The sequence below is a fragment of the Crocodylus siamensis genome, chromosome 1 (genome assembly GCF_052110815.1).
Source record: "Crocodylus siamensis isolate JL-2025a chromosome 1, ASM5211081v1, whole genome shotgun sequence".
Taxonomy (NCBI): Eukaryota; Metazoa; Chordata; order Crocodylia; family Crocodylidae; genus Crocodylus; species Crocodylus siamensis.
The window spans coordinates 344523899-344536491 of NC_143395.1; the positions used below are offsets into that span (position 1 = coordinate 344523899).

General features: G+C 46.2%; 1 long non-coding RNA gene across 1 annotated transcript in view; it reads right to left on the reverse strand.

Annotated features, from left to right (window-relative positions):
• Positions 1-7247: 7247 nt before the first annotated feature.
• Positions 7248-12593, reverse strand: part of LOC149874918 (uncharacterized) — a 252491-nt gene continuing 247145 nt past the window's right edge. Inside the window, exon 3 of the long non-coding RNA XR_016439985.1 lies at positions 7248-7326. This is a non-coding gene — a long non-coding RNA (uncharacterized LOC149874918). The remainder of the gene's footprint in view (positions 7327-12593) is intronic.

The following is a 12593-nucleotide window of genomic DNA, read 5'->3' on the forward strand; positions in this document are numbered from 1 at the left end:
GAAACAACTGGAAGCTGGGTCCTCCACGGAGATGCTTTGGCTGCCAGAGCATCTCTGTGGTTGGCCTCTAGCCCTGGTGCTTAAATACACGGCTGACCTGGCTGTGTGTTCAGCACCAGGGCTCCAGTGCCAGTGAGTAAGGGGTCAGGGGGGCTGGAGGAGGGGGGAGGGGAACAATGGGGGATCCCCTGCCAGGCCCGCCCACTTCCCCAGCCACCAATACCTGCCCTGCCTAACCTCACTCCCTGCCAGCCCCCCCGACCTCCCCATCACATTCATGCCTGACCCCACCCCCTGCCAGGCCCCAAACCCCATCACTTCTCTGCCCCGCCCCTCCCCCTGACAGCCCCACAAACCCCCTGCTCACTTCTCTGCCCAGCCTCACCTTCCACTAGCCCCCTGACTCCGCAAACCTGTCCTGCCCAGCCCCATTCCCCCAAGCCCCCCGATCCCTGCCCCCCCATCCCGTAGTTTAAAAAAAATATCTGTGGCATTCACCAGCAGTCTGGCTGTCATCTATGTCACTGGGGCCCCACCCACACACTGTGGGACAGAGGAACAACCCCAGCAGCCCCAACCTGGGCCCTCCTGTCCCCCACTTCCCTGTGCTGCCCAGGGGAGCTCTGCCAAAAGGCTCTGGAGCCCCACCCCCTTCTTATAAGGTAAGCAGAGGCACTTCCCCCCTTTTTTCCTTCCCCCCTTTTTTTCTTTAAAGTGACAGTGCCTGGGGTTGTGGGGGCAGCCATGGTGGCCTGGGGGTGCAGGTGGGCCATCAGGGGGGCTGCAGCAGCTGGTGGGGGATGGGGCCAGGTGGGGCAGCAATTGAGAGCTGGTTCTGGCCCTTGCAGGGGATGTGGTAGCCCCTGTGGGGGCCATTTGGGAGGCCCTTGTGTGGGAGCCAAACCCCCTGTTGGGGGCCGTAAGCCATGTTACAGTCACACATAACCTATGTGGGGGGCCATAGCCCCTGTGTGGGGGCTGTAGCCCTTGTGTGGGGGCCAAATCCCCTGTTGAGGGGCCGCAGCCCCTGTGTGTGGGCTGAACCCCCTGTGGAAGGGTAGCAAAATAGATATTCATGTATAAAACTGTGGCTGTTATGAAGCCAGGTAAGGGTTAACTCTTGACTTCCACACCTTTCACAGAATCATCCTGACCCTGCTCTGTTTCACTTGGCTGGAGGCTGGAGCCCTCTGTCTACATTCTGGCACCCAAGACCTAAAACATCAGGGAGGGGAAGAGGGCTTCATATTTGAGGGATGAGGCAGGGCTTACCTTGTAACACACCTGCCAAAAATGTTGGCCACCACTGTTCTATACCAGACACACCTATCAAAAATGCTAGGCTATGATTTGGTGGTGCCTACCAAAAACAGCATTACGATGAATGGATTGTGTAATGTACACAACCATCATATCCACTTTATTTGCTCAAAAAGGACAGTTACATTTGTATCATTGCTGCTTAATGATGACTCAGCAATCCACTGGACTATGCCAAAGTACATATTTATCTCTACTGAAATACTGCAACAGAAAAGTCCAGTTTGAAGCTCCTAATCATTCTGTGCTTTTTGCCTTTGTATGTTTTAAGGTCTGAGATCACCCTGAAAGTCAACATCTGCATCTCCTAAGCCTTCAGCTAATTTTTTTGGTTGGGGTTCAGAATTATTTTTAAGCTTTCCACTACTATAATCCTTTGCTAGTCCAACTGAATCTCTCACCCAGTGGATGTATCTACACGAGAGACTTAATGTGCAGTAGACTAATTCTAATGCACATCAGCATGTTTCAGCAAAAGCCATGCTAATGCACTAATCATAGAATCATAGAAAGTTAGGGTTGGAAGGAACCTCAGGACATCATCTAGTCCAACCCCCTGCTCAAAGCAGGAACATTCCCAACTAGATCATCCCAGACAAAGCTTTGTCTAGACAGGTTTTCAAAACCTCCAAGGATGAAGCTTCCATCACCTCTCTTGGTAACCTGTTCCAGTGTTTTACTACCTTCCTGGTGAGATAATACTTCCTAATACTCACCTAATCTAAACTTCCCATGCTGCAACTTAAGACCATTGCTTTTTCTTCTGTCATCTGCCACCACTGAGAACAGTCTAGTTTCATGCTCTTTCAAACTCCTCTTGAGGTAGTTATTAACTTCCCTCTCAGTCTCATCTTCTCTAGACTAAATAAGCTCCATTCTACTAAGTCTACTGCACATAAATGTCAGAAAAAGACCATGTGCTGTTGCTACTGTGCAGTAGTGTAGGTTATTGAGCCTTTCATTTGTACCTCGTACTAGAGGTACTAAACTCAATCTGCAGTAGCAACAGTGCATTAATGCATGTGTAGACATACCCAGTCTCCACCAAATAATGGATGATGCTCTCATTTCACAAACTAAGTGTCCTACCTTTATATTTATGTTAGCTTTATCATTAAAGCATTTGGACAGTACGAATTTTCCTTGTATATGTTTTTAGAAATACTGAGTCCTTTAAAGAGTCCCAAATAAACTTGCTGTGAAATAAGAGAAACAGTAGGTCCAGTATCAGCTCTATTTTTAAGTGTATTCCTGTCTCTTTAAAAGAGTCCAAATAATACTTTGTTTATTGTCTTCTAAATTAAACATCTGTAGAGATGTTACAGCATCCTCTGTGGACTCTGTTGTTGTCTGCAAAATGATTACTCTGAAATTCTCAGGTATTGCCCCCATGAGGTGCTTTTCATACTGACCTGTACATCTTTTATGTATGCCCCAGTTTCTTGAAGTTTGTACAGGGTTTGTCCTTGTACTCACAATTATTTGCATTGAAAGACCATTTCCAACAATAAAAATCATACAGTCTCTGAATAGGAACTATGTTGTGATTAACATCTGCTTTATGTATTGATAACATTATTCATGATCCTGTTGAAACTGTAAGAAGTTGCTTTGAAAACATCAATTTCTAGTACATATTTTAGGGTCAAAATAGATTCAGTAAATAACACTTTTTCTGAGCTTCCTAATTTTACATACCACATACTAAGTTGTCTCTTAATGCATCATTTAGACTTTCTCCCTACTAGCAATTCTCTGCTAATTTACTTAATTCAACTTTAGATTCAAGACTTTTTAAATTTCAAGTAATAAAACTGAAATGCTTTTTAATAAACAGTGACTTTGGAGATAGGTAATTTTGTAGAAATACTATGTCAGAAAATGTTTTCTATGCTGATTTTAACAGAATCTGTTAGACCGCACTGCAAGTTATAGGTTTTCGCTTTCATTACTCTAGTAAACTGTTCCCTTTTCCACATTACTGATATTATATATTGTTAGTATATACTGATATATTGATTATAGACCAGTGGTGTACCGATGGGGTGGGGTTGTAGGGGGCCATGGCCCCTGGGCGCCGGCCAGTGGTGGGGGACATGCTGGCTGGAGAGGTTGGAGTGCCTCCCATGTTTTGTGTGTGGCTCACCAACCCGCCTGGTGGGTTCTTCTTTTGCCGTTCTGGCTGGCACCCCTCCCCCTATGGCTGGTGTCTATGCTGCTAACTCTCCTGCTGAAGTCCCATGAGGCAGGAGGCAGGGCCCTACACAGGCTGATTTGCCTTGGGACCTGCACCCTGCTTGGATCATCCAGGCCTGGGGGGCAGGGGCAGGAAGCATGCAAATGCAGGCATTGGCTCCCAGGTGCCAGAGACCCATGGGAAGCCACTGTTATAGACTGTTCTAATTTCTCAGTATAAGCAGTCCAGTCCTTCACAGAGTCATCAACCAAGTCCATTCTCCTGTGATAGATATTTTAACCCTTTTGCTTTTCTACACTGAAAGTTACTCCAGTGCTTCAGGCAGATCATTTACTAATTTTACTTTGCTTCTGCAATAACACTGTTCCAGCGCATTCCTAAATTAGGAGATCGCATTTATTACCCGGGATCCTGGAGTTCTCTGATTTAAAAAAAAATCCCAGTTTTTGGATTAAAGAAAATAACCCTGAATCCACATTTTTCCATGAACAAAATGAAACACCACTGTACACGTGTACGCGTGCGCACGCACACACACATATTAGTGATATTAGTGGCATTTCATTTTAATCCCAGAAAAATGTGGATTTGGGGTTACTTTTTAAAATCTGAATATTGGGGATTTTTGTTTATCAGAGAAAACCAGTATCCCTGATAATGAGGACTGAAAATTCAGTGTGGATGATAACAATTCACTGGATGCTTGAGTGATTGTTCATGTGTGAAGATAGCTGTCCAGAGTGCAAAGCCAAATAGCTTAGCCATGGCCAATTTGGCCTCTGGTTGCCTGATAATTTTGTCTTTGCCATCTTATTTTGGAGGGGGGTTCTAAACAAGTAGTGGAAGGACAGCTATGGCAGTACCTTTGAAAACTGTATAGAGCAAGTGGGACCTTGTTTTGTTTGACATCATAGTTTTTCGTAAGATGTAATGTTTTGAAACCTTTTCCTAGGAATGTACGAGTTGGAACAAAACTTTTGGTCAGGGCCTGAGAAAGTACATCCAACAGCCAGCACATTCATATGGGATGCAAAGGAAACAGGCTCAAGTCCTAGCTATGCCCAATTCAGATCAGACAACTGACCCTGGGTATCCCACATTCTAGGTGAGTCCCCTGACCATTAAGCTATTGGCAATTCTGGTGTGTTCTTTCTCATTCTTTTTTGTTAAAAATCATAGAATCATAGAAGTAGGGTTGGGAGGGACCTTGTAGTTCTTCAAGTCCAAACCCCTGTCTGGGCAAGAGAAAAAAAATGGGCTCAAATGATCCCAGCTAGGTAGGCATCAAGCCTCCTCTTAAAGACCTCCAGGATAGGAGCCAGCACCACTTCTCTTGGAAGTTGGTTCCAGACCCTAGCCGCCCTAACTGTGAAGTACTTCTTATGGATGTCTAATCTAAACCTACTCTCCAACAATTTATGGCTGTTATTCCTTGTTATGCCAGGGAGAGCTAGGGGAAAAAAGGTCTCTCCCAAACCCTTCTGGTCCCCCCTTGTGAGTTTATAAATTGTCACCAGGTCCCCCTCAGCCTTCTCTTGTGAAGGCTGAACAGGTTCAGGTCCCGCAGTCTCTCATTGTAGGGTCTGACCTGTAGTCTCCGGATTATTTGGGTGGCCCTCCTCTGGACCCTCTCAATGTTGTCCACATCCCGCCTGAAGTGGGGCTCACAGAACTGGACACAGTACTCCAGCTGTGGCCTGACCAGTGTTGCATAGTCGGGGAGGATCACCTCCTTGTCCCTGCTAGAGATGCACCTGTGGATACATGACAAGGTGCGGTTAGCCCTGCCAACTGTGACCTCGCATTGTCAGCCCGTGTACATCTTGGAGTCAATAATGACTCCAAGATCCCTTTCTACTTCTGTGCATTCAAAAAGGGCATTTCCCATCTTATAAGTGTACTGCTGGTTACTACTGCCCAAGTGTAGTACCCTGAACTTGTCAGTATTGAAGCGCATCCTGTTTTTGCTACCTATCCAGGTCTTGCTGCAGTCTTTCCCTCCCTACTAGCGTGCTCACTTCACCCCAAATTTTGGTATCATCAGTGAATTTAAACAGGGGGCTTTTCACCCCGTCGTCCAAATCGCTGATAAAGAGATTGAACAGCGTGGGCCCAAGGACGGAGCCCTGAGAACTGCCCAGTTCTCCCCAAGTCGAATATGACCCATCCACCACCAGCCTCTGAGTGAGACTCTTTAGTCAATCTGCAATCCATATGACTGTGTAGGCATCAATGCCACAGTTGCCCAATTTTTTAATGAGGATGGGGTGGGAGACAGTGTCAAAGGCCTTGCTGAGGTCCAAAAAGACTACATCCATGGTGACACCTGCATTGAAGGCTTTTGTGACTTGATTATAAAAGGCAATCAGGTTGGTCTGACATGACCTGCCCGTAATGAAACCGTGCTGGTTGCCCTTGAGCATCATTCCTGAAGCTGGCCCATTGCAGATGTGCTCCATGATGTTCTTCTCAAAGAGTTTCCCTAGGATTGAGGTAAGACTAACGGGTCTATAGTTGCCCGTGTCCTCGCTCCTCCTTTTTTTAAAGATGGGGACCACTTTGGCTATCTTCCAATCATCCAGCACCTGGCCCAAGCACCACAAGTGCTTGTAAAGCTATGCCAAGGGCACTGCAATAACCCCAGCTAGCTCCCTCAACACCCTGGGGTGGAGACCATCTGGACCTGCTGTTTTGAACACGTCCAGCCCCTCCAGAAGCTCCCTAACCTGGTCCTCCCCAAACTAAGGTCTGGAGGTAATCAGGCATTTCCGTACACCCTTGGTGAGCCAGGGGGGCTTTCAGGCACTCCTGCCCCCCTTGCTTTTTGTTGGGATGGTCACCCCTTGGGCCCTGAGTATCGTGTCCTTATGGAACAACCACTCATCTTGGGCACTGAGTTCCCCTGACCTTGAGAACCCCAGCGCCTCTCCACTAATCTCAACTGGTTGAAGTTGGCCCTCTTGAAGTCTAGGGCTCCTGCCTTGCTGCTGGCCCTTGACACCCTGTGCTGGATGATGAATTCTAGCAAGTGATGATCACTATCACCCAGGTGGGCAAGGACCTGGAGGCCCCTTGCCATGTCCAACAGGGCATTTCCTCTCGTGGGACTGTGCACCTCCTGAATTAAGTGGAGGTCCTGTATCTTGGCCAGGAACCTCCTGGAACGGTCCGACCTGTCTGATTGTTCCTCCCAGCAGATGTCTGGGTAATTTAAATCACCCATGACAACTACATCCCTTGCCTTAAGTGCCTCTTCAAGCTGGCCTGAAAATTCCCAGTCCAGCTCCTCCCCTTGGTTGGGGGATCTGTAGTAGGCCCCCACTGTTAGATCCCTTTCCCCATGGCCCCCTTGTATCTTGACTCAGAGCACTTCCACTTGCCCCTCTGGCCCCATTTTGCTGGCAGAGGATGTGTACTGCTCCTTGACATAGAGCGCCACACCCCCACCTTTCCTTCCTTCTCTATCCTGCCTGTAAAGCCTATAGCCCCTAATGCTAACTGCCCAGTTGTGGGATGAATCCCACCAAGTTTCTGTAAACCCTATTATGGTTGGGTCTGAACTGGCTGTTCTGAGGGCAAGTTCCTCCTGCTTATTCCCCATAGTATAAGCATTGGTATATAGGTATTTAAGCCCCTGCCTAGCTGCGTGTGCCACCCCCCCAATTTGGGAAACTGTTTGGACCCCTGTTTCTTACCTGGGCACTCCTAGCATTTGTTACCTGTCTTGCTCGGGTGGTGTCTCCTTGTCTTCCTGCGGCACCCTCCCCCAGTGATGCTAGTTTAAAGCTCGCCGTACAAGATCAGCCAACCTGGAAGAGAAGACACGCTTGCCTTTAGGAGAGAGGTGAAGCCCATCCTGCCCCAGCAAGTCCCCCGCCTGAAAGCATGGGTCATTATCAAAGAACCCAAGGCCTGCCTGGAGGCACCAACTGCCTAAGCACCTGTTGACCTCTCCAATGCAGGCCTCATCCTCTCCGTGATGTTTCTAACCCAAGCCCCAGGCATGAAGCAAACCTCCCGCATCATGGGGTCAGGCTGACAGATGGGACCTTCCAGTCCTTATAGGATGGAGTCTCCGATGACAAGGACCCAGGGTTTCTTCCTGCTGGTGTTCACTGTCTGCCCATTCTTTACCATTCTTTACCATGTAAGATATTCTTCTTAGCATAACTTGCTAAATGTCCATTAGGTTAGAGAAAGGCTAACTGTATAGTCCAGTTATTTGAGTGGTCACATGAGATATGGGAGACAAGTTAAAGACAAAGGTTGCAATACTACAGTGGGAGAGAATGAGAGAGACCCACCCAGAAAGAGACCCACACTGATGAGTAAAGCACTGTATATGAGGCATAATAAAGAATGACTAAGTAAGAATTCAAACTTTGAGGTCTCCCAAATTCCAAATGAATGTTCTACTTTCCAGGCTATTCTGGAATGGGCTGGGTTTTTTTTATGAAAAAAATTGCAAAGGTCTCAATGCCATCCCAGTCTGAAACAGTGACATTTTTTAAACTACAGTTTTGATTAGTGGGAGAAATCATTTCCTGCTTATCCGCAAGTATGGAAACAAGACAGCAATTGTTTTACTGCTTAGGGATCCTGCTTCATGTGGACTACTTATTGCATCATGTATTTTTAAGAGGAAGGAAAAAAAAGATTATATGGAGTTTTTCTTTGTTGGGGTGGGTGTGTAAATTCATAGGATCAGGATATATTCCCAGAGTCTCTCTCAGAGAAGCCTAGAGGTCCTGTTGGTAAAGAACCTAGGGGAGATACCAATTTCCATCTCTCATTCTTTGTTTCACAAAGATTAGAAGGACATTCACAAAGCTAGATGGGAACTAAGAGAAAATGTCGGTATCTGTTATAGACTAGTATGTGTTCCCCAAGATAAGGAAAAGGAAGGGGATGGATAGATCCTGTGTGGGTTCTGGGTGCTTAGTTGAGGAACCTTGTGAAGTCTAGAGGATTGCAATGTTCTTATTAAAATTCCTCAAACTTCCCAAGAAAGTTTTCAGAATTACTTCTCCTCACCTCTTTGCAGTATTGTCACAAGAAATTTATTTTAAATCTTGGCATCTATAACAAAGAATGCAGAATCATTAGGGCTATGCTGGATTTTCTAGCAAATGCTAATAGTATATGCTGAAACACTAGCACCATTGACTTGTTTAATTGCTGTCTAAGTCCTAATAACCTCAAAGAGAATGAAAGCAGCTAGTGGCAATTTAATGACACTAACATCACAGGATAAATCTTGGTAACAGATAAAACACGTGAAGGACCAGTGGGCTAATTTATTTTTAAATAAAATGCGATTAAATGGTATGACTACAAATATCTTAAGCAGGTAAAAGAAATGTTATGTAGTTCCAGTGTTTTGGAATTTCTTACATGCTGTGATGTGATTCAGAGGACTGAAGATTTGCTCTATTATTCAAAAAACAGTTTGCCACATTTTCAGATGCCCACTGATGTATGCTTAAGTCCTGATGAATATGAATAAGCTGTTTCTACCAACCTACATGCACTGGTGGATTGCTGAAAAGCAAGTTGAGGGGCATGGAGGACAATAAGCTGTATATTAGCAAAGCTGCAGCCGAAGGGACAGCACAAGCACGTAAAAAGGACGTGTAAAAAGGAAAATCTTGAGTAAAGGTAGGGAGGTTATATAACCTCTGCATTTGGCACTGATGGAATGCTGCTCAGGTCTGGTGTCCACATTTTCAAGGGATGTGGATAAATAAATGTTTCAGAGAAAAGCCACAGGAATGAATAATAGACAGGAAAGCATGCGTTATAATACCTCAATATAGAGATAGATCTAGTAAGGGACTAAGCAGTAAGCATAAAGCTATACAAACTGAGCAAGGCTGTGTACACTGCTTATAGATAAGCCCTGTCCATTTTTATGCACCAAGGCTCACAAATTAGGCAATGAAGTTGGGTTAGGAATGGGTCTGAGAAGCTCGAAGTGGACATGACCTCATACCCTTGCATTGCAGTTAGACTCCCTGTATCAGAAATGTTAGTGTGATTGCCATGGAGTGCCCTATAGAGGGGTGATTGCTTAAGACTACTGTAGCCCTGTCTAGTCTCTGTAGACATGTTGCCATGAGTGGGAACATGCGTTTCCCCGGGGACAAACAACAGCGGCAGAATATGTATGCTGCTGCTTGTCTCTGAAGAACGCCCATGCACATGTGCTCCAGCACACAGCACGTTGCCATGGGTGGGGTTGGGTAGGCTGGGGTCAACACCTGAGGTCTATAGGCCTCTGGGGCTGCAGCTGTGGTGATTCTGCAGCAGGGAGCCTCACTGGCAGCTGGAGTGTGGCTTCGGCTGACTGAGCCCCAGTTCTGAGTGCCACGTGCCACTTTTTTAGCAGCATAGGGAACACCACATGTGTGGTGTGCGGCACTGCAGACAGGTCTGTGATGCTGCACACCACCCATACATGCTCATCTGCACATGCCCTGTGAGTGTTCCTTGAAGCCACCCCAGGCATGTCTGCTACTGCAGGGGGAGACCAGTCTCCCTCCTACTCTGAGAATTTGGTTTGTCATGGTCCCTGATTTTTCATGGCCCTGACTCAAGTAGCTAGCATCCAGTTCTGCTCCTCGGAGAGGGTTTCATAGATTTCATAGATTTTCATAGACATTAGGGCTGGAAGGGACCTCGGGAGATCATCGAGTCCAGCCCCCTGCCCAAAGGGCAGGAAGTCAGCTGGGGTCATAGGATCCCAGCAAGATAAGCATCCAATTTGCTCTTGAAGGTGTTCAATGTAGGTGCTTGAACCACCTCCGCTGGCAGACCGTTCCAGACCTTGGGGGCTCGGACAGTAAAGAAATTCTTCCTTATGTCCAGCCTGAAACGGTCTTGCAGGAGTTTGTGACCGTTCCACCTCATCATCCCTTGGGGCGCTCTGGTGAACAGACATTCCCCCAGATCCTGGTGGTCACCCCTGATAAACTTATAGGTGGCCATCAGATCACCCCTGAGCCTGCGCTTTTCCAGGCTAAAGAGTCCCATGGCTCTCAGCCTGTCATCGTAAGATCTGTTTTCCTGACCTCTGATCAGGCGCGTGGCTCTCCCCTGGACTCTCTCAAGCTTCTCCACATCCTTTTTGAATTGTCGAGCCCAAAACTGGACGCAGTACTCCAGCTGCGGCCTCACCAAGGCCGAGTACAAGGGGAGAATGACGTCCCGGGATTTGCTCGAGAAGCATCTATGGATGCACACCAGCATTTTGGTCGCTTTACTAGCCGCAGCATCGCATTGCCGGCTCATGTTCATCTTGTGGTCAATGATGACCCCCAAGTCTCTTTCTTTTGTAGTGCTAACCAACGTAGCACTGCCTAGCCTATAAGGGTGCTGCAGGTTTTTCCTCCCAAGGTGGAGAACCTTGCATTTTTCGGTGTTAAACACCATGAGGTTCTCGTCTGCCCATTTGCTGAGCTTGTCCAGGTCAGCCTGGATCACCCGCCTATCTTCTGGCGTGGATGCTTTGCCCCAAAGTTTGGTGTCATCGGCTAACTTGGCCAGTCCACTCCTAACTCCAATGTCCACATCGTTAATGATGTGGCTTGATCTATTGTTGGGGAGACCCACACAACCCAAAGTTTCATGCAACACTTAAATAAAGGTATTTATTGGACCAAGGCCAACCAGCCAGAGTTTCTCTGCCCTCCTCCAGAGGTTAAGCAGTTCTTCTGTCCCCAGTCCAGTCTGCACAGGTCAGACCACCCCCAAAGATAGCTGTTCCCTTTCCAGTCTCTCCAGAGCATCAAAGTTTGTTTCTCTCTTCCTCCAAATTCCCCTTGCAAGGTCTGACAAGCTCTTGTTCATACTCTGTCTTCATCTTTACTTGTCCCATTCAGCGTTTTTTCCAGTCTCCCAGAAGTGGGTCATCTCACCTTTGTTGAGGTGTCAACAAAGAAAGCTATTCCAGTCTCTGTGGATGCTAGGGGTCCATCTCATCTCGTCCCACATGCCATCTAGTCTCCTGCTTCACTGTCTCTAATCAATTATTTCCCCTCTGCAGAAGTTAGCCAGGAAGGAACCAACATTATTGCAGCATAAACACAGTGTCCACAGAAATATCAATATAAAACCCATAGTCCATCACAGGGATACAGTTTAATTTCTGTTTCACTCTCATCTTGCTGAGGCCTGTCCTGAAGTACTTTCATAGCCCTTTTTGATGGGCTGGGTGTTTGTAAATGTTCCAATCTTCTTTCTCACTGGTATTCCCTGGCTTGTTCAGATGTATGCTGGGGCTTGAGATACTGCATTCCTGAGCCTTAAACTTTTAGCTGCCTAAAAGTACACAGATCTGCACTAGATGCCTGCACTCCCATTTTCTGTGCAGTCAGGCACGTAAGAATTTGTTCCACAACAGACAATATGGTGGCCTCAGAAGGGGCTACCTTCTCTGCAAGTTTCATCCAAATCAGGCAATAAATGACAAAGTTTTCGGCAGTTTTGTGCTTCCCCATTATAGCCTATGGGTGAAATGTTGAAATAGCTAAACAGTTTTGACAAAACAATATGGAACAGTGCTTTCAAAATGAAACAAAACTCAAAATGGAACACTGTCTTGTTGAAATGGCATAACAGAAGTCAAAACAAAACAGTGCTGTTTTGCACATCCCTAATGTCTTGCACAGCCCTAATGTCCATAATAGAAGCAATGATATCTAAGAAGACTTTTCTGGAGATGTAGCACTTCTTTTTGTTTTGTTTTGTTTTTGTCTTGAGCATCTTGCTGCTCCTTTTGGCTAACTATCTATATGTAAGCAACCTTATAGAGCGTACTGTATGTTTATTTAGAATTGTTATTATTTTTACACATTTCGCTATGACAGAGAACGATGCACAATGTGTGTCTGCATATGTGTGGTTATGAGGAGAGGATGAAGAGATGGTTGAGTGGTTGCCTTAATGATAAAATGTTGAAGTTTTTAAAATGACAAGGCAAGCTTTTGCCTTGTTTTAATAATAGTTTTAATAATTAATAAACAACCCCCATAGAAATGCCACATCCTTTAAAAAAACCTTATTACAGATCCAAAAG